At 35.9% G+C, this 27938-nt stretch overlaps 1 protein-coding gene across 1 annotated transcript in view; it reads left to right on the top strand.

Moving 5' to 3' along the window:
- The first annotated feature begins 13363 nt into the window (after window positions 1-13363).
- LOC120417655 (uncharacterized) overlaps window positions 13364-27938 on the top strand; it is a 212976-nt gene continuing 198401 nt past the window's right edge. The window contains exon 1 of the mRNA XM_039579776.2: window positions 13364-14824. The gene's annotated coding sequence lies outside the window, so the exon portion shown is untranslated. The remainder of the gene's footprint in view (window positions 14825-27938) is intronic.

Here is a 27938-nt window from a genome sequence, read left to right on the forward strand (position 1 = left end):
AACGGGAAGTGGGGCAAATCGGGACACAAAGTTTAAAGGTTCAAAAACGTCAAAAATCTGAAAAAGTGAAGTTTTTGGTTGTAAATTTTTGCTCGGGGGACCCCTTAGATCCCATTTTCTGGTGAGAATTTTATCTTTTTCGTGTTCCTGAGACAATTTCACAATAGAAACATGCATAGAAATGTTTATTTTGATCCATTTTAACCCTTCAAAAAATAAAAGTTAAAAAAATCTTCGATTCACATTTATTGAAAATCGAGCTCGTTTCCAAGGATACTAGATGACACCAGAAAAAAGCAGCTTGATAATTTTTTTCAACTTTTATTTTTTAAAGGGTAAAAATGGATCAAAATAAACATTTTTATGCATGTTTACATTGTGAAATTGTCTCAGGAACACGAATATGATTACATTATCACCAGAAAATGGGATCTAAGAGGTCCCCTAAGCAAAAATTTACAACCAAAAACTTCACTAAAAGTAAAAGTGTCTATTTAATATGTTAAACTGTTAAACTGCCTTACCCACAGCGTTCTCTGTCTCAGATGGTAGTCCCAGATGTCCCCTACAAGCTGCAGGTTGAATCGAGTTGATATCTGGATGGAACACTTTTTTATTTGATTTTGAAAATTATGCTATTTTTTCACTAAAATGCCAATAACTCTCTTTAGATTTAACCAATCGGGATGTTCTACCCTGCATTTTGTTGCATTTTTTGAGCCCTTTCAGATCAATTTGAATTTTGAAATTTGATTGAATTTTGCCTAAGTTATAGCCTTTTTAAATTTTTGACGTTTTTAAACCTTTAAACTTTGTGTCCCGATTTGCCCAACTTCCCGTTGAGCTAGAGTGCTCATATTTTGGCCAGATGCTAGTTTTGTATGTACAAACAACCTCTGAAAATTTCAGGCAGATTGGTGAGGTCCAAACGGCGTCCCATACAAAGGGGTATGCCCTGTTCGTGTACTCGCTCTTAATTTGTACTCTTCATTTTGCGAAAAAAAACAAGCCTATCAAAGTATCCCCAGCAATCAAAGTATCCCCGTTTAACGGTGCCTTAAAATTTGAAAATAGTTTTTGATGTTTTAACTCCCAAGCTCGAGAAAAAGGGGGAATTTAGGTGGTAATTACACTTAAAACATGTAACCTAAAACCTAAACCTTAATGGAATTTGTTTTCCGATCCGAACTCATTTTCATTGAAAAAACGAATTTAAATAATCATATTTATCAATGTTTTCAGAATTATAGCTAACTAACTCTTGGAACTTTTCAAAATTGGTTGAAAACTGCTTCTTGATGTACATTGAGTGCTTTTCTACCAAGCTAAGTATGATTCCATCCCATTTTGTTTGTATACAAGTCGTAATTTTCATTTTTTCAAAAAAAAATCTTCAGTCTATCAATGTTGACCTGGCTGTCAATGTCACCCCGGTTTACGGTGCCTGGATTATTCTTATCGATACTTACAAGTTTGCGAAAGGTACAAATCGATCAGAAAATTTCTTCCCAAGGTTTTTGTGATACCAACTGGGCAATTTTCTGGTTTATATAAACTTCTATTGAATGCCCCTACAAAGTTCTAATCGATAATCTAGAGATTTTCTCGAAAAACACTATTACACTCAACCCTCGTTGGTTGGTCACTTTTTCGTTTGACACTTTTTTAGTTTGTACCCCGTTAGTTGGTCAAAGTCAAACTAAAAAGTGACGAACTGTCACTTTTTACACGGCGCTCACGCACACTATCAAAACAAACGTTTGGTAGTGTGTGTGAACTCTGTGTAAAAGGGCTGTCAAACTAAAAAGTGACCCCGTTCGTTTGACAACAGTTGGTGTCGAACCATCGGGGTTTGAATGTTTACGAATAATTTTGTTATTGTTAAATTTGCTGAACTTTATTGAACTGTGTTGATTTTGGAAAAAAATATCATAATTATGTTTTTCACGTTTTTTTGTGGATTTATATAGTTATTTGGAAACCACCAAACATTTTCAATCTTCTTTTTAAACCAAGTTAATCTTTCATTTTCAACTCCAACTCATTTGTCTTGTTCAACCATATCACAGGGTCTTAATCGCACGAATATTATTCTTCATTCCACATGAAAAATAGAAGAAGAAGTGACACGACAAATTGGCATCAATTACGATGATCACCACCCACACCATTCAACGTACGTACCAACCTACTAAAAGTATATTCATTCACACCTCTCGTAGAGGTAATAATCTTTCTAAATTACATTTCCCAACTCAAAGGCTGATGGAACAGTAGAACCTCACTAGTTGGACAGTTTTTAATGTCAATTAATAAATAATTTTAATCTTAATCGAAATAATACAGTGCAAGTTCCTGAAAAAAAAATATTTTCGACTAATCTGTCAAAAAATCAGGATTTCACAGTGCAGGACTCCTATCGCCCCGTTCGGATCTTGCGATCTCTCTCCTCGGCGGTTTGTATGATCGTACAGGAACATACGCGCGTCTTCTCACAAAATTCCTCACCTAGACCAAGCCAATCGGCGAGGATCGCCAAAGAGATTCCGCGCGCGAGATAAATTTATTACGGTGTCGCTTTTTTTTTCTCTCCGTGTGCCGCAAAAGAAGAAACAAAAAACCTTAAGGTGAAGATGAGCACGGTGACTTCTTCTGCTGCTTCTTTTTTTTTTCAAATGGGGGGGTGCCTTAAAAATTAATGTATATTTTATTCAGCGTAAATTCGTGTCGCCCAGCGGTTAAGGTAGCACTTTTCAAGGAAGGCACGACAAATTGCCACCTGATTTCAGAAACCTTAATAATGGGGAGGAAGAAACGATGTGAAAGAAGAAGTTTGACAGCTTCTCCGCTATAGATGGTATAGGATTAGGATGGGATCGGAGAATGCAATGGGGAAGTTGTTAAACGGTTTATGAGACGATAATTTACACGTTATTTGTCAGGTGTCACCCATCTATCTTGTTTGGGCTTGCATTCGGGATCTCCGGTTGGTGGTTGTATGATTGCAGTTTTAGCTAAGATTGTGAGGTGAATGGTCGTTAGAGGGCTTTTTGTAATAAAAACACCGATAATTATTTTATTTTCTTTGGTGCAGCGGGCCGAATGGAATGTGTTCGGATGAGATTGTAAGTAGCTTTCAGTTATGAATGTGGTTTCATTACCATTACTTAGTTTAATGCAACTTGAAGTTGAGACCATTACAAAAACTCTATCAGCTTCCAACCAAAACAAATGTTACAGAAAAGAAATAAACTATCAAAACCAAATTTGCACGTTTCAAGAAACAGCTTCCTTATTAATTTAGAATATTCTGAAGTTTTCTGTTAATCCTCTGATATTACTTGATTTTAATTGATTATGTATACCCGTGTTTACCAAGCTTTGAACTAAAAATGCAGCAATTTATCTGCCTGTCTTCGATCATTGAACAAAGCAACCACTGTACGTCAGACTGACAGATCATGGCAATATTGAACTGGCGTAATGTTCGGAGTATGACGGCCTTACCGTAATCTCTACCATATTTTCTGTTTGTTTCAAGAACAAATCTAGTTTTAAACGTCAGTTATTTCCCTTTTTTTATCTCAACGTCATTATCAAAAAACGAAGCTCTCAACCGTCCGCCAGCAGCCATCCGGAAAGGGCCTCCCATTCATCAGGCAAATCACAGCAGGCGGCCGTCCAACGACCGATCCAAGCAATAAGGCACGAGCCGCGCGTAGTCATGTCGCATCGTCGTAGTAGCCTGCTCCGATGACGACTTCGACGTGGGATGAATAATTCACCAACGAGGCACGAGACAAGACGACGACGGCGACGTCTACTGCGATGGATCTTCATCGCGGGTCGTTTGATGGTCAGACGCCGCGCCAGCAGCCCAGGTCCCCATCATTAGGGGGGTTATTAAGGCGTGCTTTAGATAGTTAATCAATCGCTTAATCGTCATATTTATTGCTTAGGAAGGAGTACGCGACGGGTCTTGGTGGGTGAGGAGACTGTGTTAGGGAGGGGTAAACTTACAGATATTAGGAAAATGGTAAATCTCTGGTAGACTTCAGTTCCTTCTCCACAACTCCCCAAAGCTGTAACGAGACAGTGTTGAGTTGAAGGGTTACACCAGGTCCGGAGGAAGTTTACTACTTCTGGAGAAAGATAGACGAAGAGATGCGACCCGAAGTCGGTTTTCCCGCAGACACACAGGACAGACGACAAAAAAAAGACAAGCTTCAACGGTCAACATAATGCGCGTACGAGAAATTTTAATTGAAATTCTTCGGCCGTTCCGTAGATCGTGCGTCATGACAAACGAAACGAAACGATCTGCCGAAATTAATTGCCGGTAATTTAGTGCGTTAATGAGGCTGCGTGTGTCAGGTTTCTTGTAAATGTTTTGTTTGATTTGCTTTCTCATTTTCGGAAAAGCAATGGCGACACATGTGAGTTAAGGTGGGTACTGATTAATATGTTTATACTTTTTTAAAAATTTGTAAGTTTTCCCTTACAGACTAACGTATTTAATTTTTAAAACATGGGTAATTCTCTACCAACTCACACGAAATCGGGAAAAGTTGCCCCGACCCCTCTTCGATTTGCGTGAAACTTTGTCCTAAGGGGTAACTTTTGTCCCTGATCACGAATCCGAGGTCCGTTTTTTGATATCTCGTGACGGAGGGGCGGTACGACCCCTTCCATTTTTGCACATGCGAAAAAAGAGGTGTTTTTCAATAATTTGCAGCCTGAAACGGTGATGAGATAGAAATTTGGTGTCAAAGGGACTTTTATGTAAAATTAGACGCCCGATTTGATGGCGTACTCAGAATTCCGAAAAAACGTATTTTTCATCGAAAAAAACACTAAAAAAGTTCTAAAAATTCTCCCATTTTCCGTTACTCGACTGTAAAAAAATTTGAAACATGTCATTTAATGGGAAATTTAATGTACTTTTCGAATCTACATTGTCCCAGAAGGGTCATTTTTTCATTTAGAACAAAATTTTTCATTTTAAAATTTCGTGTTTTTTCTAACTTTGCAGGGTTATTTTTTAGAGTGTAACAATGTTCTACAAAGTTGTAGAGCAGACAATTACAAAAATTTTGATATATAGACATAAGGGGTTTGCTTATAAACATCACAAGTTATCGCGATTTTACGAAAAAAAGTTTTGAAAAAGTTACTTTTTGCGTTTCTCTTTGTTTCGTCGTCCGTGTCTGTCGCGGGTGACCATGAACGGCCATGATCGATGACGACCAACTTTTTCAAAACTTTTTTTCGTGAAATCGCGATAACTCGTGATGTTTATAAGCAAGCCCCTTATGTCTACATATCAAAATTTTTGTAATTGTCTGCTCTACAACTTTGTAGAACATTGTTACACTCTAAAAAATAACCCTGCAAAGTTAGAAAATACACGAAATTTTAAAATGAAAAATTTTGTTCTAAATGAAAAAATGACCCTTCTGGGACAATGTAGATTCGAAAAGTACATTAAATTTCCCATTAAATGACATGTTTCAAAATTTTTTACAGTCGAGTAACGGAAAATGGGAGAATTTTTAGAACTTTTTTAGTGTTTTTTTCGATGAAAAATACGTTTTATCGGAATTCTGAGTACGCCATCAAATCGGGCGTCTAATTTTACATAAAAGTCCCTTTGACACCAAATTTCTATCTCATCACCGTTTCAGGCTGCAAATTATTGAAAAACACCTCTTTTTTCGCATGTGCAAAAATGGAAGGGGTCGTACCGCCCCTCCGTCACGAGATATCAAAAAACGGACCTCGGATTCGTGATCAGGGACAAAAGTTACCCCTTAGGACAAAGTTTCACGCAAATCGAAGAGGGGTCGGGGCAACTGCTGTGTGAGTTGGCGGAGAATTACCCACATGAATTCAATAAACTGAATGTAAATTTTTTTAGAAAAAAGGAATTTTTTCCAAGTCATGTGAAGGAGGTATTACACTATGACAAATAAACAAACTTGCACTTTTGACTGTTTGCCTCCTTTATTTGTTTGCAGATACTTTAGATTAGACACATTTAGTTGTCGTAGTTTAATACCTCTTTGAGTGCTTTTTAGGTTGCAGTTGTTTAAAATGAATTCACCAAATATTCCCGAAATTAATACATTCAATAAAGACTATTTTCTCTGCCAAAGACCAAAAACGGCCAACTTTGCTGCGTGTTAAGGTCAAACACAGTCTAACCACTGACCTGGCCGTATCTCGATTATCTTATCTTGACCCCTAACCTGGACACAATGTACTAGAGACACCAACCCACTGAAACTGGTCTTCACCACTTCCAGTGCTCACAAACATAGAGCAAAAAAAAAACGGCGCAACATTTTCACCTAACAACCATAACCCACTCGGCCCGAGCAGCGTACTACACGCACTTAAGGTGCAGCACCCCCTGATCTGAAGCTCTGAACTTCTCCATCTATCAACGCGCGGAGGAAAATGAAACTCGCCGAGGGTCTCTCCGGTGGACTAAACCGGGGCCATCACCTCCATTAGGAGCGGAGTTGCCGCTGGAAAAGCGCTCGACGACAGCGCTTGTGGAAGCAGTCACTGGGGATCGCTGCTGGTTGGTGCGAAATTGATTTCCAGGTTGGCATAGACAAGTGGAGATAGTAGTATCTTAAACGGGGGTTCTGAGTAGGTTCAAACTGATTTTAGAGCATTTAAAGGTCTGGAAATAAGAAAAAAAGCTACTTTTTGCGAAATGGTTGAAAATTAATTCACTTTTTGCCTTCCTCACTGAGGTAAGGCTATAATCCTGCTCTAAAAATGAACTTTTTATTAAAAGCTCGAAGACCCACCTTCATATATACATATCGACTCAGAATTGAAAACTGAACAAATGTCTGTGTGTGTGTATGTGTGTGTGTGTGTATGTATGTATGTGTTCAAAAATCTTGCCAAGTTTTCTCAGCACTGGCTGAACCGATTTTGATCGAACCAGTTGCATTCGACTTGGTTTAGGGTCCCATACATCGCTATTGAATTGTTTGAAGTTTCGATAAGTAGTTCAAAAGTTATGTATAAAAATGTGTTTTCACATTTATCCGGATCTCAATTTTATGCATGTAAACGATGTCCGGATCCATCATCCGACCCATCGTTGGTTAGGTAATCAAGAGAACTTTTCAACAAGTCCACAACATCGAAGATCTGGCAACCCTGTCTCGAGTTATGACCACTTAAGTGATATTTATGTATTTTTTTGAAGCCGGATCTCACTTCAATGTATGTAAACGATGTCCGGAACCATCATCCGACTCATCGTTGGTTAGGTAATCAAGAGACCTTTCCAACGAGACCACAACATTGAAGATCTGGCAACCCTGTCTCGAGTTATGACCACTTAAGTGATATTTATGTACTTTTTTTAAGGCGGATCTTACTTAAATGTATGTAAGCGATGTCCGGATCCATCATCCAACCCAAGTAGCACCCATAACTTGTCGACTGTTGAATAATAGTTAGACAATTGTTTTTGATAAACATACGAGAAAAAATCTGAACATAACTTAAACAACAGTTTGTTTCACTTCTTGTATAACTGACTTATGTAACTATCGTGTTTTGTGCCACAAAAGTGTTAAAACACAGTCAACTTCACTCTTTTCCAACAAAACACAACACAGGAAAAAATCTCACCTATTTGGAGGGTTCCATCCAATTTGCTCATTTACACTGTTTAAAAAACTTATTTTGGAACACCTTCGATAGAAACTTGCTTGCTCACTTCCGTTTGAGGTATTTATCACTTGATTTCAGTCGAAAACGCTTTTTGTGAGCTGTAATTAAACGTCAAAATCCTGATATGCCATGATGCTGTTACCTCATCTGCATTGTTTTCCTCGAAAACAGTTTGTTGAATAAGAATAATATTGCACTGTTTGTTTCACTGCTTATCTAACATTGTCATGTGACGGCATCTTCTGAAAAATGGGCGTGGCCAACCATTCTATAAATAACCTTAGGTTTTCTCGCTTTGTTACACAAATGTTATCGGAGAATAGGTTATATAACTGATATTCAACAAACATATTCAACTTGGCATTGCGTGTTGTTAGGTGGTGTAAATTTGTACGTGAGGTATTTAGAGTTTGAATAATGTTTAATTATCGAAGATTGCAATAATTTTAATTGTTGACCGATTATTTATAAAAATATCACCGGTAAAAGCTACAAAAAATATCAGCTTACGGAATTCATGATAGAGAAAACAACAAATTAAAATCACACCAATTTTCAATGTTACTCCGTGGTACGGTAATCGAAATGACAGTTGAAACGGTTTGTTATAACAAAGTTACATAATGGAGTTATAAAAACTGACTTGAAACAAACTTATATAACTTTATTTCCAATAACAGCCTTTTCTGGAGTTAAGTTGTATAGCTCACTGCAGTATAACAAAGCTGACAGCAGCCTTCTTATTGACGTTTAGGCCAGCTTGTTTACTATGAAGCCTCGTGGAGAGATGTGGAAGCGCGCCTGGACCTGCCGTGGAGATAACAACAAGTCGTCGAAGTCATCGGATCGAATCTTGGGAAAAGCGAAGTTCATCAAAAAAAAAATGAAAATCTAAAAGTTCGCCATGAAGAGGGTTTCACAAGAATCACAGCTAGAGAGCGTGAAAATATTATTTTATTTTATTTTTCATACAATTTCATTTTTTTTCTAAATAAATCGGGCAGAAACAAGCATACCAAAATAATCAGAGATACTATTCATATTGGCTTCGTCGTTGATTGAAATTCCGATAAGAACTGTTTGTTTACATGTAAGTTGGGTAACGGTTAGACAACTGTTTTCAATCTATCTTTCCTTTTCAGTGTGCGCTTTGATTTGACAGCACAGCCGTTAACCACGCCCCCTTTTTTTCGTTGAATCTCTTGTTAGCTAGCACAGTGTTGTCAGATACATTTGTACAACTTACTCTGATAACTTGCATCTTATTCTGGCAAGTTATACAACAGAAAAAAGTGCGCTTTTTTCCAATGCACAGGAGTTGTAGAACAAGTTGTGGTAACGAGGCCGTTCGGTTATACAACCAGTTAGGAAATACGTTTATCTGACAAAATGTGTTGCTTGGGAACCCATCGTTGGTTAGGTAATCAAGAGACCTTTCCAACGAGTCCACATAATTGAAAATCTGGAAACTCTGTCTCGAGTTATGACAACTTAAGTTATATCTGTGTACTTATTTTTCTGGACCTAAAAAAATAGCTGAAATATGTGTCCAAACCACTCATATTACCCATTGTTGGTAATAAGTGAGGAAGGCATCAACCACATAGGTGGATTTAGTTAGTTTTTTAATTTGAGTTGAGATCAAAAAGTACTTTACAAAATTTTAAACAAAGTGTGAGCTTTTTGTAGCAAAATGTTTGGCATGAGTTTTTGAACAAAACGTAGTACTAGGTTCCTGTCAAACTTTAAATTTTTTACATGTTTCATCACAAAATGTGCATAGTGCCCAAGGGGTGTAAATACTTTTTTTACATACTGTAAGGGGTTTGCTTATAAACATCACGAGTTATCGCGATTTTAAGAAAAAAAGTTTTGAAAAAGTTACTTTTTCCGTTTCTCTTTGTTTCGTCGTCCGTGTCTGTCGAAGGTGACCATGAACGGCCATGAACAAACTTTTTTTCGTAAAATCGCAATAACTCGTGATGTTAATAGGAAAACCCCTTATGTCTGTATATTAAAATTTTTGTTATTTGTCTGCTCTATAACTTTGTAGAACATTCCCAAGTAACATTGTTTTCCAGGAGTTCTACAAGAGCTCTTCAAGATAGCTACAGCATAGCAGTTTGGACCGCGGTAGGATAAAATTCTCTTCAAAACTTCTTCAGGAGTTTTTAAGAGTATTTAAAGAGAGTTTTATCCTACCGCGGTCCAAACTGCTATGCTGTAGCTATCTTGAAGAGCTCTTGTAGAACTCCTGGAAAAAAATGTTACTTGGGATTGTTACACTCTAAAAAATAACCCTGCAACACGAAATTTTAAAATGAAAAATTTTGTTCTAAATGTAAAAATGACCCTTCTGGGTCAATGTAGATTCGAAAAGTATAATAAATTTCCCATAAAATGACATGTTCCAAAAAATTTTACAGTCGAGTAACGGAAAATAGGAGAATTTTTAAAACTTTTTTAGTGTTTTTTCGATGAAAAATACGTTTTTTTTGGAATTCTGAGTACGCCATCAAATCGGGCGTCTAATTTTACATAAAAGTACATAAAAGTATCTCATCACCGTTTCAGGCTAAAAAAATAGTAGAAAAACACCTCTTTTTTCGCATGTTCAAAAATGGAAGGGGTCGTACCGCCCCTCCGTCACGAGATATCAAAAAACGGACCAAAAGGATCAGGGACAAAAGTTACCTCTTAGGACAAAGTTTCACGCAAATCGAAGAGGGGTCGGGGCAACTGCTGTGTGAGTTGGCGGAGAATTACCCATACATGTTTAATTTAACAAAAAAATCATTTCAGATACAATTTGGTAAAATTAAAATGTGTGAATATTAAACATCATGATTCGAAATCCGGATACTTAGAAGCTTATCCTTTTTGTTATAGCTGGCAAAAAATTATGTAGAAATATCATCAGGATGTAGTACAAAAAGTCAACTTTAAGAGAATGCATGCAAAATATGTCTATTCTAACCATTTTTCATGATAATTTTAAATTTTAAATGATTTGTTGTGCTTCGAATCCCGGAATCTGATAAAAGCTGATTTGAAATCCGGACAATAGGTGTTGCTTATGAGTCGAACAAATTTGGACTGAAATTTAAGTGAATGGCATTCTTTAGGTCTCAAATAAGCTGGTAACAACAAACCAATCGATATTTTGAATAAAAATTTGCCAGAATTTAAGGAAATCAGAACCATAAATTTCTGCTTTGCCTATCCGGTGCTTCGAACGCCTATGAAATATTTCAGCGAAATATTTCGCAGTTTTGGTAAACTCATGTTTTAATTTAATTTAATTATTTTAGCATTGGCTTCAACGTCCAAACATATTTGAAATGAAAGTTGATTGTAGAATTCATCACATAACACAGTTTTGACATTAATTATGCGAACTTATACCCAAATAATTGATAAAACAAGATGAGGTGTTCGGGTTTCGAAGCGTCCGGGGTTCGAATCATGACGTTAAGCCCTTCCAATTTTAATCCAGGTCTTTTTTGCTTATTTTTAAATATATCAAACATTCAAATCACGGATAGATAGATTTAAGAATATTTTGTAAATTGGACTAAAAATTTGGCTTTGAGTAGGTACATTGGCGATTTTTCAATTATCTAATTAAAAAAAAAAAAAAATATCTAAACATCGTCGTTTTGTTAGGGAATTATTTCAAAAAAAATAAAATTAAGCTTTGATTTAAAAAAAAATCCACAAACAGATAATTTCCCTGATTGCATACACAGCTTAGAACAAATTATAAAATATGTTAATCATTGATATTGGATGAATAAAAAAATCACAAAGATTTCATTTTTTACATTGAAAATCGGACCAATAGTTTTTTAGATATCGGCAGTTGAAAATTACAGGCCTATCAGGTGACACTCAGAAAAAAAAAAATCATTTTCATCAAAAATCGAGTCTGGACTGTATCTCAAAAGCTCATTGATCGACTTCCAAAGTTTAACATAGAAAATTATAGGAATATTTGACAGATTTTCAAAACAATATTTTTCTCAATGTGTTTTCCTTTCAAGAAATATTTTTAAGTGCAATAAAAAAACGAAAATGGTATACCTAAAACTAGCTGTTATTTGAAAACTATTACCATGAATATTTTTATGTTTTTTGTCCAGGATTTCAATATTCTAAAAAACAAGATTATCTGGAAAAAAATATCTCCAGAAAAAAAAATTTTGCACCAGAAAATGTATCTTTTAGTCTCCTTACATACAAAAATTTGAAAATTAAGAAATACGTATCGTGGGATTTTAATAAAAAAATTAAAATGAAAATAAATATCCGATTTTTTTTTGTGTACTAATTCTTTTCCAAAACTCCTTCATTTACATACATACTGACCAGCCCTCAAAATTGTATGGAGACTTGTATGAAAAACTAATGATGCAAAATCACTTCTTTAGACATAGGGAATGCATGAACAAAGTTTCATCCAAATGAAATAAAAAATTAAAATTGTGAAATAATTAGCGAAATTGTACAGAACTACTAGTTTACTAAATTCGTAAATTTCCTTTTTTGCACGCGACGCGTCGAGAAACCTGGTTTTTTTTCAAATTATCTTATTCGCATTCACAGTTTTTGGTACTGTTGTGTTTAATATTACAAGAAATTAATTATAAAATATTTTCAGATTGGTCGTGAGACCTTCAAATTAGCAAATAAATATTCATCTTTTATCATCGGACCACAAAATAATATTTAAAAGCCTTTTTAAATGTGCCGCTCTAAAGTTAATTTAGACGTTCTAGAGATATGATTCTTTGCAAAAATGGTTTTTGCGAAAATCGACGAAAATTTACATTTTTTGGACCACCCTATTCCGGAGCAGGATACATTTTTTTTCTTAAAACCCCATTTAATAGCCTTTTTTGAAATGTGCCGCTCCAAAATTAATTTAGACGATCGGATGGGAGCACCTTTGTCGCAAAAAAATCGGGTCATTTTGGCCAAGGAAATCCCATGCCAAATTTAAGCAAAATCGTCGCTTTTCTGTCCATTCTGTTTCACGTGAATGATAAATTGAAAATTCACTCGAAAAAGTTCTTTTTGTGCTAATTGGCCATGTATTTGAGTAAATCTTTCGTGCGCGATTTTAAAGATATGAATGAAAATAAGAAATAAATTCTTTTAATAGATTCGGTCCCAATTTTCTTAGAAAACGTTTTTCACCTACAACTTTTTTGTAAAACTGTTGGTGGAAACTTGCTTGCTCATTTCTGACTAAGCGATTTATCATTCGATTCCAGTTTAAAATGCATTTTTAAATAATTTGCTAACTTATTTATAATTCCGAACTCAACACAACATTTCGAGACCAATAAAATGAAAATTGTGAAACATTTCATGCCACACACACCACGCACTTAGGTTCGTCCCTTCAACCCCATTGAAATCTTTCCTCAAACCACCCATCAAACTCTCTCTCTCTCTCCCTCTCGCACTCTCACCATCCATCGCTCCCCCCAAACCACTCATAACGGCCCGTTAAGTTCCGCGCTCACTCACTCGGCACTCAGAGCGCGCGAGCGCCCACCCAGCGCCTACTCCGCTCACCCGCATCGAAGTCGTTCGTTCGTTCGCTCTCGGGGGTCCAACGAACGTCCTCGTCGTCGGGGCTCGAACCCCTCCGAACAGTGTCTCACTCGGTCAGTCGGTCTAGAGGTTCGACACCAGAATAACGCTTTTTTTCTCGCCGTGCCGCGTGCGACTCGCGATCATCATTCCGGCGGGGTGGTGGAACATTCCGCCGCATTCCTGGTCCCAGCCAAACCAACCCGGTCACCGAACCTCTTCCGGATTAGGACGTTCGTTTTTGATTTGTGTGTGAAATTTGAACGAGGGGACCTCCATCGCGGTGAACTATTGTTTGTTTTTCGGTGAAATTTGTCAAATTTGCCGCCGGCTTTTCCGCAGTGGCGTTTTTGGAGGAATCCGACGGAGGACTTCGACGCGGGAGCAGGCAGCGAACCCGACCCAGTGTGAAAAGAATATCGAAGAAGAGTTTGACATAAAAAGTTTGTGTTCATAAATCAATTCAGGTTTGAAAGTATTTTTTTGTGAAGTTCCCAACCAGAGCAGAACTGGCCGTTGGTGAAACAGTTGCGCCCCGTTTTTTGTCAGCGCTCCTCCTAACATTACTCAACTTTTTTGCACCGGGGTTTTCCAGCGATTGGCGATCGCTATCACAGTGATACTGTTCAGCAACTACAGAAGAAGAAGAAGCAAAAAAAGGATCAACGAAGCAAAACAGTTTGGTGGAAAGCGGCTGAAGAAGGGCCGAAGAAGGCAGCGAAAAAAAAATCCGTGTGTAGATCATTAATTAATTTTACTCTGTCGAGTGGAAAATTATATGTAAATTTCTTGCACGAGGGGTGCATCAACGAGAGAGAGAAAAAAAGTACCCTCCGCGCAAAAAAAAAATAGTTTTACACCCCCGGGAGAGAGAAAAAAAAATGTAATAGAGAGCACTGAGCGGTGAAAAGTTTGATCAACCGAAGATAAGAGTGTGGCGCGAGTGGAGCGCCCCTCGGCAAACGTCAAAAAATGGGAACAGCGCTGTGACTTCTGCATAGGGGAAGACAAAATTGGTAAACAAAAAAAAATCTAAACAAGTGAAAACGCGCTCGCGCGCCAAACAAGTGAGACAAAATTCGAGTGCGATTACAATCAAGAAGTGAAACGACCGGGAAGAAAACAAAACAACAACTAGAAGCAGATTGCGCGAGAGAGAAATGTAAACAACGAATAAAAAAGATCATTTAGTGGAGTGAGAAAGTTAAGGCGAGTTAAGGCGCTTAGAAAAAGGAGTAACAACGGTCGAAAAAGAGAAGTTTACAGTTAACTACAAGCGCGCTCAAACACATACAAATAAAAACAACCAGATTGATGAATAGTGTAAGGAAGATGAAAAATTTAAGGTTAAAAAGTGGCATTTGACAAGTGTGACGACGAGTGAATGTCAATATCGAAGCAGGCGTTCCGCAGACAAACAAATGGATTAGCGCTGGGATTAACTTTTTGACATTTCGTCGGTCCCGTTTGAATTTTTGTCGCAGCCTCCTTCGATTTTTGTTGTTGCTGTCAAATTCTGGTAAGTTTGATTGAAAATGTCCTCAAATCGAATATTGAGATGCAAATAGGTCGAAAATAGGTCCAAACTCGGGTGCAAACACGCATTTAGATGCAAATTTTGGTCCGGGGGTTGAGCCGCTGTCATCGGATCAAGTTGCGGTAGCTTGACCATTGATAGGCCCCTCGGGCGAGGTTAGAGTGTATTAGGTTGGGGTAATTTATCATTCCTTCTTGTTTTTTTGAGAGACGCGAGGTTTCTATTTCATATCGCTGATGAAGGAGGCGTTTGGTGCGGTGAATGCAAGCAATGAGGTCATCGTTTTTTTCGTTTTTGTGAATCGGTGGCTAACCGACTGGAATTTCGATTGGTCGTTCGAAGGTGGAGTCTTGATGTTATGCCCGGTGAGCTCGTTTTGAGTACGGTGCGGATTTTGCTGAATAGTTCCAATTGAGAGGGTGATACAAATCTTGGAAAATGTAAAAATGGTCGTGACGGTTTGAACAATGTGAATACGCCAAGCACTGACCATGAAGTACGCCACTAATATTTCGATGCCTCTGTGCTCACTTGTACTTAGCTTGCTGGGATTCCTATCTAATTAGCATTAAGAGATCTCAGAGACATCGATTTGAGTAGAAGTTAATGTGAAATAAATGAGCATGAGCATGAGCATGAGAGACCACCCATGGTTGTCCTTCTCCGTTACTGAACAGAACCGTAATATCCTATCAACACAACCGGTCATACGCTTCAACGATCAAATAATGTTTCCCTTATCAACAGCATGCATGAATGCGCTGAAAAGATAAAACATCACGATCATCAAAACTAGAACCGTTACTAATAGGAAACAGTCATTGGCCACCAACGGCGCCCGCCATGTCAGTTTGTAGATCTCGAGGGAACGGGACGGGAATGTTAGTTAGCACAGGCTGCTACCAAGGGTGGGTTCTATACGATATCCACACCCCCGCGTGTGCCGGAAAACTACTTCTACTTGGGATTTTGTTAGTGGGTAAGGGTAATGGCCAGGATTCAACATAGAGGATGATGATGCGACCCAATAATCAATAAATTTTGTTTAATGGTGTGATGTATTATGCATTCTCAAGGCAATCAGTCGGAGTATGCGGATGAGACTATTCCCGGTTATTTGGTGTTAAGTTTAGCATAAATGATTCAATCTTAGACAGCCGGCTGTGGAAAGATAGAATCAAAATTGTGTGTAATTAAAAGGTGAAATATTATACTCAGCGTAACACATTTACGTAGAGTTGACCTGAGACTATTTATACTTTTAAGTTTTTATAAGATGAGCGACCAATTAATTACTGATGAGTTATGAGTTATCTGAAGGACTTGAACAATCGCGTTGAAACAATATTTGTCACCGTGCTTTACGAGCTATAATGCTAAAAGGTGATTTCGCGGGAAACGAAAGGTCAAATAGAATTTATATTATGCTAACGCAGTTAAAAACGAATCTTCCCATGAAACAATCGCGAATCATAGAACAAAGAAACCCGACTGACTAACGAGAAAGATGATCGCGATATTTGAACTTTACAATCTAACTAAGAAGAAAAAAAGCCACGTCAATAGAAAGGAATAGACAAACATACAGGTGACCACAAAACGGACTGCCTCGACTGTCATCGTGACAACCAGAGCAAGCCGCACATTCACACACACACACACGCACGCACTCACCCGACAAAATCACCGACGACGAACGACGCGAAAAAACATGCAACCCGACGGACAGGCATCGCAAAACGGACTGGCTCAACTGTCATTTTTCAACCAGAGCCAGCCGCACCTTCACACACACACGCGCGCACTCACCCGACAAACTCACCGACGACGAACGACGCGAAAAAAACATGCGACCTGACGGACAGGCATCGCAAAACGGACTCCTTTGAGTAGAAGTTAATGTGAAATAAATATGCATAAACCTGTAAATTTTTTGACTCACTGATTTTCTTTTGTAACTGCTAAACCAAATAAAAAAAATTAAAAAATATAAATATTGAAATTACAAGCCAAAGTTTCAGCAATTGCATGGAAAAAGTGCTTTAGATGCATTTTACACTAGTTCACTGCCCATGTTCGCATAAATGTCCCATGTGCAAAAACAGCAAGCTGAGAAAAACGCATTTGAAGTTTGTCCCACACATAAGGCTACGTGTTAAGTTTTCGCGAAAAAACTTGATTTCCTCATGATTTCTAGAACAAAGTATTGGATGTTATATGCTTTTCTGAAAGATCTCACGATTTTGAACAAAACTGCATCAATAACTCAAAAACGATGAAAATGCATATGGGACATTTATGTGATCAGGGGCAGTATCAGTTATTTTGCAATCATTAATTTTCAAAAAATGAAAGATTTGACGAAAGAAAAATTTTAAACAAAAAAAAAATCTTAAACATAGAAAATTCAAAAGATTTTTAAATCAACCCCAACATGCTTAAAATGATTCTAAACGCAGGGAAATGCATATTAATTTGATTTCAGCTGATTGTACTTAAATTTCCATTATAATTTTTAAGTTTTTAGAAAAAAAAAATTGTCCCCTGATTTTTCAGGCCAACTTTGAAGGGGGGAGACAAAAACTTTAAATAAAATTTGTACAAGCCTAATGTTTTATTAGAAATTTTTGCTTGATAGCCTATGCAAAAACAAGCTTTTAAGCACTGTTTTAAAAAGTCGTTATTTCAATGACTATTTTTCAAAATTGCGAAATAATTGTAAAGATCATGGCAAAACTCGACTTTTTCAGCACTCTTCGTACTTATTCTACTCGGTAGAGCCTCGTTGAACGTACGACTCATGCTGAAACAATCTTCTATTAGCAAATTGTTGCATAAACTCAAAAATCTATAAACATTACTTGATGTGGCAATGCAAATTATCAAATTATACTGCCCTTTTAAAAAAATCGCACTACAGATAATCCTCCTAGTCATGTGAGGAAAAGTATCAAAGAGCATTATTCCATTATAATCGGTTCCCCTCCCACTAATATTTAAAGACAAGATCCTCTGTAATAACTCTTAGCTTTAAGAAAAAAAATTACAAAAGCCGACCAGTACCGAATAGGACTTAATAAAAATAATTTTATTTAAAAAAATCGATGCAAATGTTTTCCTTAAGTAGAGGGTTTGGGCTCGTACATAAACCACGTAGCCTCAAAATTCTGAATTTTTATGACTTCTTTTTGCAGAACGGAAATGCCCATAGTTTACTGACCAACTCTTCCTCCTATATTTTTCACTTACTCATTCTAAATTACTTCCAATATAAAATTTCATTCCAAAACATCGATTAATTAACAGATCAGAACATAATTTCAGACTTAAAAAACTAACCCAATAAATTCCAGAATCCAATCCCAGAAATGTGTTTGAAAATATAAATAGATTTCTTGAAATTACTGAGTTTAAATCTTACGAAATCGCGAACAATAAATTGAAAAAGTGTGAGCATAAAATTTAAAAAAAAAAACCTTCAAACATACTGTAAAGTGGCAGGCAAACAACCAATAACTCAATATCGCAGATAAAAAATATTTTAAAAAGCCTTGCTTAAAATTATGACCTTTTGAATTAAATTTAAAGATGGATTCCACATAGGTCACATATTTTATTCTTTTAACACGAAATTTACAAGGGGATGATGTAAGAAGGATATTCACAATTCCGAATACTTTATTGCAAGATGCTTTAGGTAAACACCGAAAATTTGATTGAAATTTCAAACAAACCAAAAATGCTATAAATCTCTTTATTTTATCTGTTTTCGATATGAAGCCGATTAATTTTATCATTTTATAGGCGATTGACTATTTTTCTAAGCTCCAAAACTTTTTTTTTTTTTGTTGAAAAAATATTTTTGTTCCTAATTGGCTTGCCTAATTTATGTTCACCAATATCAGTGTCTTGAGTTTGTTCATCTCTTGCTCTTTGGTCTGACAGGGGGATTGGCAGCCAAACCCACTTTGGTATGACAGTTTTGGTCTGTCAGCTTCATGCTGGATTTTGGTCTGACCACGCGGGGGATCGGCAGAAACACCCCCTTGGAAATTTATGTATCCCTGATGGAATGGAAATTGTACTACCGACTTAAATAATTTTGGATAAATTTCTTATTCATTATTTGGCGGTTGCGTTTTTTTTTTTTTGCAATTCCACCGTGAAACTACTTATTTTTCCTGTCATTCTCGAACGACGAAACAGCCTACATTTCTCTACCAAAAATGACAGAATCGAATAGTAATAGCTTCAAAACAAATGCTTCTACTTTTCTGCACTTAAACGGATGCTGAAAAGTTGAACTTTATTTTCATTTAAACGATCCATTGACCTAATATGTGGACATTTGATTTATAATTCAGTTCAAAGGGTGTTTTTTTTAGAATTGCAAAAAACTTGATTTTTCATCACTCGTCGTATTTATCTAACTCGGTGAACATCGTTGGATTAATGTACGACTCGTGCTGAAAAATTCTTCTTTTTGCTTAATTTATTATTTCAAAATTTGACTGGTTAAATCTGCAGGCAAAAAATAATTTATAAAAAAGATTTAAATTTCAACGGAAAAATAAGTGCAATAAGCTAAAAATATATAATTGTGCATTTACCATAGTTGGTAAATTTTTTTGTATATTTTACACAGTCGACTCTCTGGTTGCCGATCTTCGTTATCTCAATATTTCTCCATTTGTCGAAAGTTTCTTCAGTTTCTTCAAACTGCATACTTCGATGCTCTTCTATACTCGAAATCCTCTCAAGTTCGAAGAATCCCTTCCGCAGTGATCCCTTGAATTTAATTAATTTGCTCCAAAAACACTTTCCTCCTAATCAAATTCGATTCCTTCATTTTTCGTTAATATCAGACTCAAACATTATTTAAGCATCTTTTTCACATCCGTCGCAAGCGGCATCAACTTCAACATCAATCTCATCAATGAGCCGATCAATTTTACCAACTTTTTTGTTTCTCTCACCTCTCTTTTTCCCTCATTTACCCATAACAATAACAATAATAATAAGTCCGCTATTGTATTACTGTGTGCTCCATTGTATTAGTGTGCGCACGCGCTTGCGCGATATGACCATGAATTATCAATTTCAATGCGATTTACTGCTCTTCAAAAGAAAAGAAGAAGATCACGAAAAAAACGCTCAATGACTGCGCGATATTTTTTTGCCGCCGCCGGCGGTCAAACGCAACGCGCAATATCCATCGCTAGACGAACACGACGACGACGGAATTTGCGATTCCGGTACAGATCGCGACTAATCCTGTTATTAATGGATAAGTCAGTCGCTCCGCTTGGAAGGGGAAAGCTCTTGAAGCGAACCCCTTAGGGCAAATTGAGGAACACTGTGTGTGAGACATTTATAAAAATTAAAATAAAATTTTCTAACGGCCCGATCATAAAATTCAAAAATTGCCCAATTTTGAGCAAGATTTACTCACATGCACGAAAACACACCTCCATTAGAGCTCGCACTTTTGCAATTGCAGGCTCCATTATTCGCTGAGTGCTCGTGCGCACTTTGAAGGGACACGGAGTGGGCACGGAGGGAAGAAGTAAGACCGAAAGTGCGATAATTGCTCGCCTAAAAGGGCATTCAGAGCGCGCGTCTCTTTTTTTTAGGGTCAAACATCGCGGTCGGTCCACTTTTTCGTATTATTATTAACGCACATATTACTTGCCCTTCTTCACTCGTTCTTCACTGGAGAGTAAGAAGAAGAGAACGAAAAAAAAAATCACATTTGACCCATCATTTGAATGTTAAGCAATCAAGCTTGCGCGAGAGCGCAGAACAACCCTGAGATATTTCTGAAAAAAAGAGAGACAGAGAGAAGATCATCAATCTCCGATGATGTTCTTCAAGCCCCAAAAAAATGCTCACTCTAATTTTCGTTCGGCCTTTCTTCTCATCTAGTAATCCTCGCCAAAGTGAGCGAGCGAGAGCGCTCGCGAGTTGCCAAAAAATCTCACTCACACACTTATTGGCGGGGGTGATTTGGCGGCGGATTTGAAAAATTCAATTTCAAGGCCTCCTATGGTCTCCAGGCGGCGGCTGTCGAAATCGCGAAAAAGAAATAATAACCGCGCGCGACGGCTGATTGACATCACCCTCACCGACCAGATCGACGGTTTTTCGAGTTTAGTCGATCACCGAACAAATCTTTCGGGCGTCTCGATGACGATTTTTTGTGTTTTTGGCTGACGTTTGACCGGTTTCGGGGTTTTGTTGGAACTAATCTCTTTGAATGGGAAATATAGGTCAACTTGTCAATTCGTCATTCGGAGGGGTATGTGCGTTTGCCCCTGAAATATGGGCGTTTTTTTTTTTTTTTTGCTTTATGAGAGTGATTTACTGTCATTTTCAGACACACAAATGAGCGAATACTTTTAAAACACTATTATTCTGACAATTTTGCAGATCTAAATTCATTAATTTCAACAATTAATCGAAATTAAGCAAGCGAGCAGCAACTCTCTTTTTTTCAGAATATTCTCGTAACAAACGAGAGAAATCTGGAGAAAAGAGAGCTGCTCGTTTGCTCACTGTCTTGCAAACAATTTCTCTCTCTAGCTACTGAGCGAACTGGAGAAAATAAGAGCAAACGGGAGGAAAGCGATTTGTTGACTTGTTCGCTGTCAATACCTGTCTAGCGATCTGTGCGACCATTTTTCAAGCATTTTCATAAGTAATTATTAAAATTCTTTCCACCGGTAGAGAATAGGGAAAAATCAGGATTTCGTCTGACAAACCTATTTTTTTAATGTTGTTAAAATTCGATAAACTTCTTTTAAATTTAATTAAAGTTTTTATTTTGTAAGAAAATTATAATTCTGAGTAAAAGTTCCGGAAAAATATGTTTGATATATACATCCCATCATATTTTTATTGCTGGCGAAAATGTTTGAAAAAAAAAATCAAACTAAATGTTTTATAAGATGCAGGTTTTCCCGTGGGATTGCGTATCCTCAGTTAGAATCAAATTTCGAAAATTTACGCAATCGTTAGATTTTTGAAGCCTTAATACCATTTGTCTAGTTCAATAAGACCGGCGCAAATTTAATTTAAAGTTTTTGTTCCCAGGCTCTGATCGAGGAAAAAAGGGAGGCAAAAATATATTGAAACTAAAACTAAATTTCAAATTTCAACCCTGATTTTTCAATTATTTTGTTTTGGATACTACCATAAAAACATCATTTTTTTCCTATAATTTAACGTCATTTTCCGATCTGTGGTCCCAAAGTTCAAAACTTGTTTATGGATTAAAATGTCTTTATTTGAAAATGTAAAAATAAGCATTATACGATGTATTCTAATAATATTAAATCGATTCAATTGAGGTCAAAAAATTTTTTTTTGCTTCCTTATTTTTTAGAAAATATTTAGTCAAACTTGAAGAAAAATTAGCATTGGTCGGCAAATGAAATGAATTCTTTTAATTTTGATTTGTATTTAAAAATGATTTTTTACATAATTTTATATTATTTTACAATTTTTCGTTGGAAGAATAAAACAACAGTTTTATTCGAATACATTGCTTTATGCATTAAAGACAATTTAATATTTAAATTTTGTTATTTTTTAAATATTAAAAAAAATTTTTTTTGCCTATAAATATTCAGCATTTAAGATAATTTTAAATCGTTTTTTTAAGAAACATTTATCGGAAAATACGTATCATACCGTGTTGAGCATTTTGATTTCAGCGTAAAAAAATAAAACATTGTAAAATTTTCTAAACATTCGAGTTTATACTATTTTCATATATTTCGTATTTTAAGTTTATGGTTCATTTTCTGATATTTTTCAAAAAAAAAATGAAGTATTTCTTTTTGCTTTTATAGTCGTTTTGGAACATTACAATTTTTTTCCAAAAAAATGTGAAATTTTAAAATAAAAAAAAACCGGGTTAAGATTTTTTTTAAACAGTCATAAAATCAATGTTTTTCATTATTTTTGTTCTGTTTTTCAACCCTAAAACCATGGAGCTAAGAAGCTATTACACTACGTCAAACAAACTCGCACTTTTTCACAGTTTTCCAGTTTGCCTGCTTTGTTTGTTTGCCTGAATTTGTTTGTACAAACGCCAGTTTGCGAGCTTGGCAAACTGTCAAACACGAAAAAGTGCGAGTTTGTTTGTTTGTTTGCGGTAGTGTAATGGCTCCTTTACTCAATATCATTAATTGGTGATAATCTACATTTAAAACAAAATAGTTTTTAGACAGCTTAAAAGAAATTAAAAATGCATTTTTTGATCTTTGTTGTGCCTTAAAAAACCACAATTTTGTTATACAATGTGATTTAAAATAAATAAGTCTCTTACATTTACATTTTTTGTTTAAGCTTAAAAAAATCTTTAAAAATTAAAAAAAAATACAAGAAACGAAAACAAAAAAAAACTCTGAAAATGAAATTATTTGAGTTGATTCCGGAAGTCACACTTGCTTGCTCAAGAACTCAACGAAGTTAATTTTGAGAGTGACTCTCACAGTTTGACAGCTGTCAGAATCCCTTTATTTGAGAGGATGAAAACGATGGAAGATCACAAATCACTGTTTACTGTCAGTTTTTCGTTTACTTTTTGAATTGATATTTATTTTATTTTTTTTATTTCTTTTCAAAATCTTCAATTTTTAAGCAAATAATAATTTAGAAAAAGGCAAAACATGATTTTCTGATATATTTCCCCTAAATCTTGTGCGTCATTAAACCAACACCTTTACGCAGCAAAAAGGAAACAAATCAAACAAAAAGACATCGCTGATCATCTGTCGTAAAATCGCGCTTAAAATTTCACTCTCACGACTCACCGCAGAGACTGACATTTCCGTCGACCTTTTCGCACTAATCGCGTGGAGTCGGTCGGTGTTCAAAAATCGACAATCATTTCTCGTGGGGGTGATCGTGCTAATAAAATTGTCTCTTTTTTTCATTTGACCAAAAGTTCAGTGACTGTCAAAGTTATGACATTTTCTCAATAGAAAGAAAGAAAAACAAAAAGTTTTGCTTTATTTCTCCACAATCAACAAACGACCTTTTTCAATCGATTCTGACAGCTGCTCCAAAAACACGACGCTCACGCCTACTGCGATGACACGTGCGCACTTGGGGAGAGAGGGGGTGTGTGCGTGTGAGCCTAAATTTCTCCTTCTCGGAAATCAGAGACCAACCACGCTAGCTCGCGGCCTACTAGGTATGTGTTGAAGATTAGCCGAAAAGGTTGCGAGACGTGTAATGATTGTGCGTGTGTGTGTGTGTGTGCGCCGCGTAACAAAGCCGGCGGCGCTTTTTGGCTCTGCTCTAGGTTAGGGTGCAGACACGGCGGCAAAATAACGCTCTAACCTTGAGCTGCACGAAAATAGAAGGAGAAAAACTAGGTTGGAGTGCGCGCACACGCGCTTGTGTGTGTGACGTTTCAAGCTTGAGATTTGAGCTAATTATTTTCTTTTCATTGCCGAGTTGCACTCGCGCAGACACGATCATGAACCTTAACAAAAAAACGCCGAATGCATTCGACCTTCTGGCCCGAAGAAAAAGACGAAGAAGAAGAACGCAGAAAAAACGGCACATACGTTTGCAAACAGTTTCGGCTAATCAGTTTCACTGCGCGCAGACGGTTTGTTTTTGTTTTGCTCTCTCGCGGAGTTAGGCCCCAAAACACACAACTCATGCGATTCCTAGTAAAAGTGTTTCGGCTTGCGTGACCGCGCCCCGGCGAAACAAGCCGCCGAGCAAATTGGCTCTATTTAGTTTTTTTTTCCAATGAACGATTAGCCGCGGCCAACTTGGATATGGGCAAAAATCAAAGATGGCGTTTAGCGCTGAAAGGTGCGCACAAATTTGCGTTTCGCGTTTTGTGATTAGCCGCCAATGGGGCAAAAATGTGTGTGTGTATTTGTGCTTTTTCAAGCGCAAGGAGAGAACTATTGTTATGGTTTGTTTGCTGTCAGTGCACGGAAAGAAGATTTATTTTAGGTCGTAGTTTTTTTTTAAATAATCCTAGATTTGATAGCTTAAAACAGCTTTTAAAATTGACAAGCTTTGCTTAATTTTACTTATTTATCATCTGATTATGTCAAGAATTTAAGCTACTTTCAGGCTACTTAAAATAATCAAAAAACTTGAAATATGCAATACTTCGAAGAATTCATAAACATCGAATATTTTAAACACTTCAAATTTTTCAAACACTTCAAATACTTCAAAAACTTTAAATTGAAATAAATACTTCATACACTGCAAGAACTTGAAGTTCTTCAAATACTTCAAATACTTCAAATACTTCAAATACTTCAAATACTTCAAATACTTCAAATACTTCAAATACTTCAAATACTTCAAATACTTCAAATACTTCAAATACTTCAAATACTTCAAATACTTCAAATACTTCAAATACTTCAAATACTTCAAATATTTCAAATACTTCAAATACTTCAAATACTTCAAATACTTCAAATACTTCAAATACTTCAAATACTTCAAATACTTCAAATAATTCTTATTCTTCAAATACTTCAAATATTTCAAATAATTCAAAAACTTCACATACTTCAAATAATCCAAATAATTCAAAAACTTCAAAAACGTCAAATACTTCGAATATTTCAAGAACAAAACTACAAAAATGACAAAAAAAATGACAAAAAGGAAAATTTTTACAAAAATGACAAAAATTACAAAAATGTCCAAAATGACAAAAATTACAAAAATGACAAAAATTACAAAAATGACAAAAATTACAAAAATGACAAAAATTACAAAAATTAGAAAAAATTACAAAAATTACAAAAATTACAAAAATTACAAAAATTACAAAAATTACAAAAATTACAAAAATTACAAAAATTACAAAAATTACAAAAATTACAAAAATTACAAAAATTACAAAAATTACAAAAATTACAAAAATTACAAAAAATACAAAAATTACAAAAATTACAAAAATTACAAAAATTACAAAAATTACAAAAATTACAAAAATTACAAAAATTACAAAAATTACAAAAATTACAAAAATTACAAAAATTACAAAAATTACAAAAATTACAAAAATTACAAAAATTACAAAAATTACAAAAATTACAAAAATTACAAAAATTACAAAAATTACAAAAATTACAAAAATTACAAAAATTACAAAAATTACAAAAATTACAAAAATTACAAAAATTACAAAAATTACAAAAATTACAAAAATTACAAAAATTACAAAAATTACAAAAATTACAAAAATTACAAAAATTACAAAAATTACAAAAATTACAAAAATTACAAAAATTACAAAAATTACAAAAATTACAAAAATTACAAAAATTACAAAAATTACAAAAATTACAAAAACTACAAAAATTACAAAAATTACAAAAATTACAAAAATTACAAAAATTACAAAAATTACAAAAATTACAAAAATTACAAAAATTACAAAAATTACAAAAATTACAAAAATTACAAAAATTACAAAAATTACAAAAATTACAAAAAATACAAAAATTACAAAAATTACAAAAATTACAAAAATTACAAAAAATACAAAAATTACAAAAATTACAAAAATTACAAAAATTACAAAAATTACAAAATTTACAAAAATAACAAAAAAGACAATAACAGAGTGACAAAAATACTATATAACCAAAATTATTTTCACAATTTTTCAATGAATATTTTTTCCGTGTTACAACAAAACACCCCACAAAACTAGCAACACTGAAACGACGCCGCCGATGATGCACACCGCGGTGTGGGAAGATTATGCAAAAAATGTGCGCGATTTTTCATCGTTTTATGCTGTCCGGGTTTGAGAAATGCTTTCTGACTTTCGGAATGATGAACGATTAAGGAGGCCCGGCTCACGGCACGCGGGGGGAGAACTTGAAGAATTCCGACGGATTGGATCGAAGTGGAACGTTTGAAACATGTCTTTCCGCTTTAAGTGGGCTGGAATGGCAACACTGGATTGGTTTGATGGGAAAATATCTTGATTGGTGGATTATTGAACGATTAATTGCTCTTAAAAGCTCTTAAAATAAGAAAAAAAAACACGTTCCAATTTGACCGGGAATCGAACAGTAGCTCTTTGGTTGCTAGTCATGCGCGCACCCTCTATGCTACGACGGCTTGTTGTTAAGAAGCAGTCAGAATGCAAGCACTTCTGCTTTCTGTTTATTTTTGTTGACAGTGCTCCAAAAACCTTGTAAAAGGGTGACATTGATGTCATTCTTCTCCAAATCTTCATGAAATCTTTCCAAAACGAAAAGAAACATTTTGAAACGGCATGTTTAACCAACAAAAGCCGCCCAGAGTCGGTTGCCGCCGGCGGCGGCAGACACCACATAGACAAGTGTCGGGGTAATCAAAAGTTCATTACAGACTGACCGTGGGACTTGACCTTAAGGTACCCACACCAGGGTCCGTTTTTTTATCTCAATTGCTCCCGGTTCAAAACAATAAAAACGAGAATTTACCCAGTGACCAAGTCCCCCCCTAGATTTACAGCGGCTGATATTCGTTTATATAAATATAATAAAAAAGAATTAATTAGGTGATCTCCTTTTGCGCTCTCTTCTTAAGTCACTTAAACTACCGACTTACTGGAGAGACGCGGGGACCTCAAGTTGCACGATTATATTTCCAAGGCTTGCTGTGACCCTCAGAATCAGAATAGCCGGCAGAACAAATGCAAGCAAAAGAACAATATTAAATTACACGAGAGCGCGCAGCTTACTTTTAAAACAAAACACTTAAAAAGTAGAACCCAAGGTGAAATTTGTCACTCTGCCCTGCCCGTCACCGAAAAGATCACCGGCGCAAGTCAGGAAACAAAAAGAAAGATTTAAAATCGGCTCAAAACTCGAGCAGAGAGACTGAATTTCGTGCGGTGACATCAACGCGTGGCGACGCGGCGCGCAGCGACGAACCCGCCGATTTCCTCTGGCCGATTTGGTCAAAGTCGCGGAGGAAATCCTCGGTTGCGATCGCGATCGGTTGGCTTAAGATTTCGGAAATGTTCAACGCCGGAGGCGGGATTGATGATAATTTATCTAGCTTTGAGGGGTGAGAGAAAGAGAGTTGGGCATGGGAA

The sequence above is a fragment of the Culex pipiens genome, chromosome 3 (genome assembly GCF_016801865.2).
Source record: "Culex pipiens pallens isolate TS chromosome 3, TS_CPP_V2, whole genome shotgun sequence".
Classification (NCBI taxonomy): Eukaryota; Metazoa; Arthropoda; class Insecta; order Diptera; family Culicidae; genus Culex; species Culex pipiens.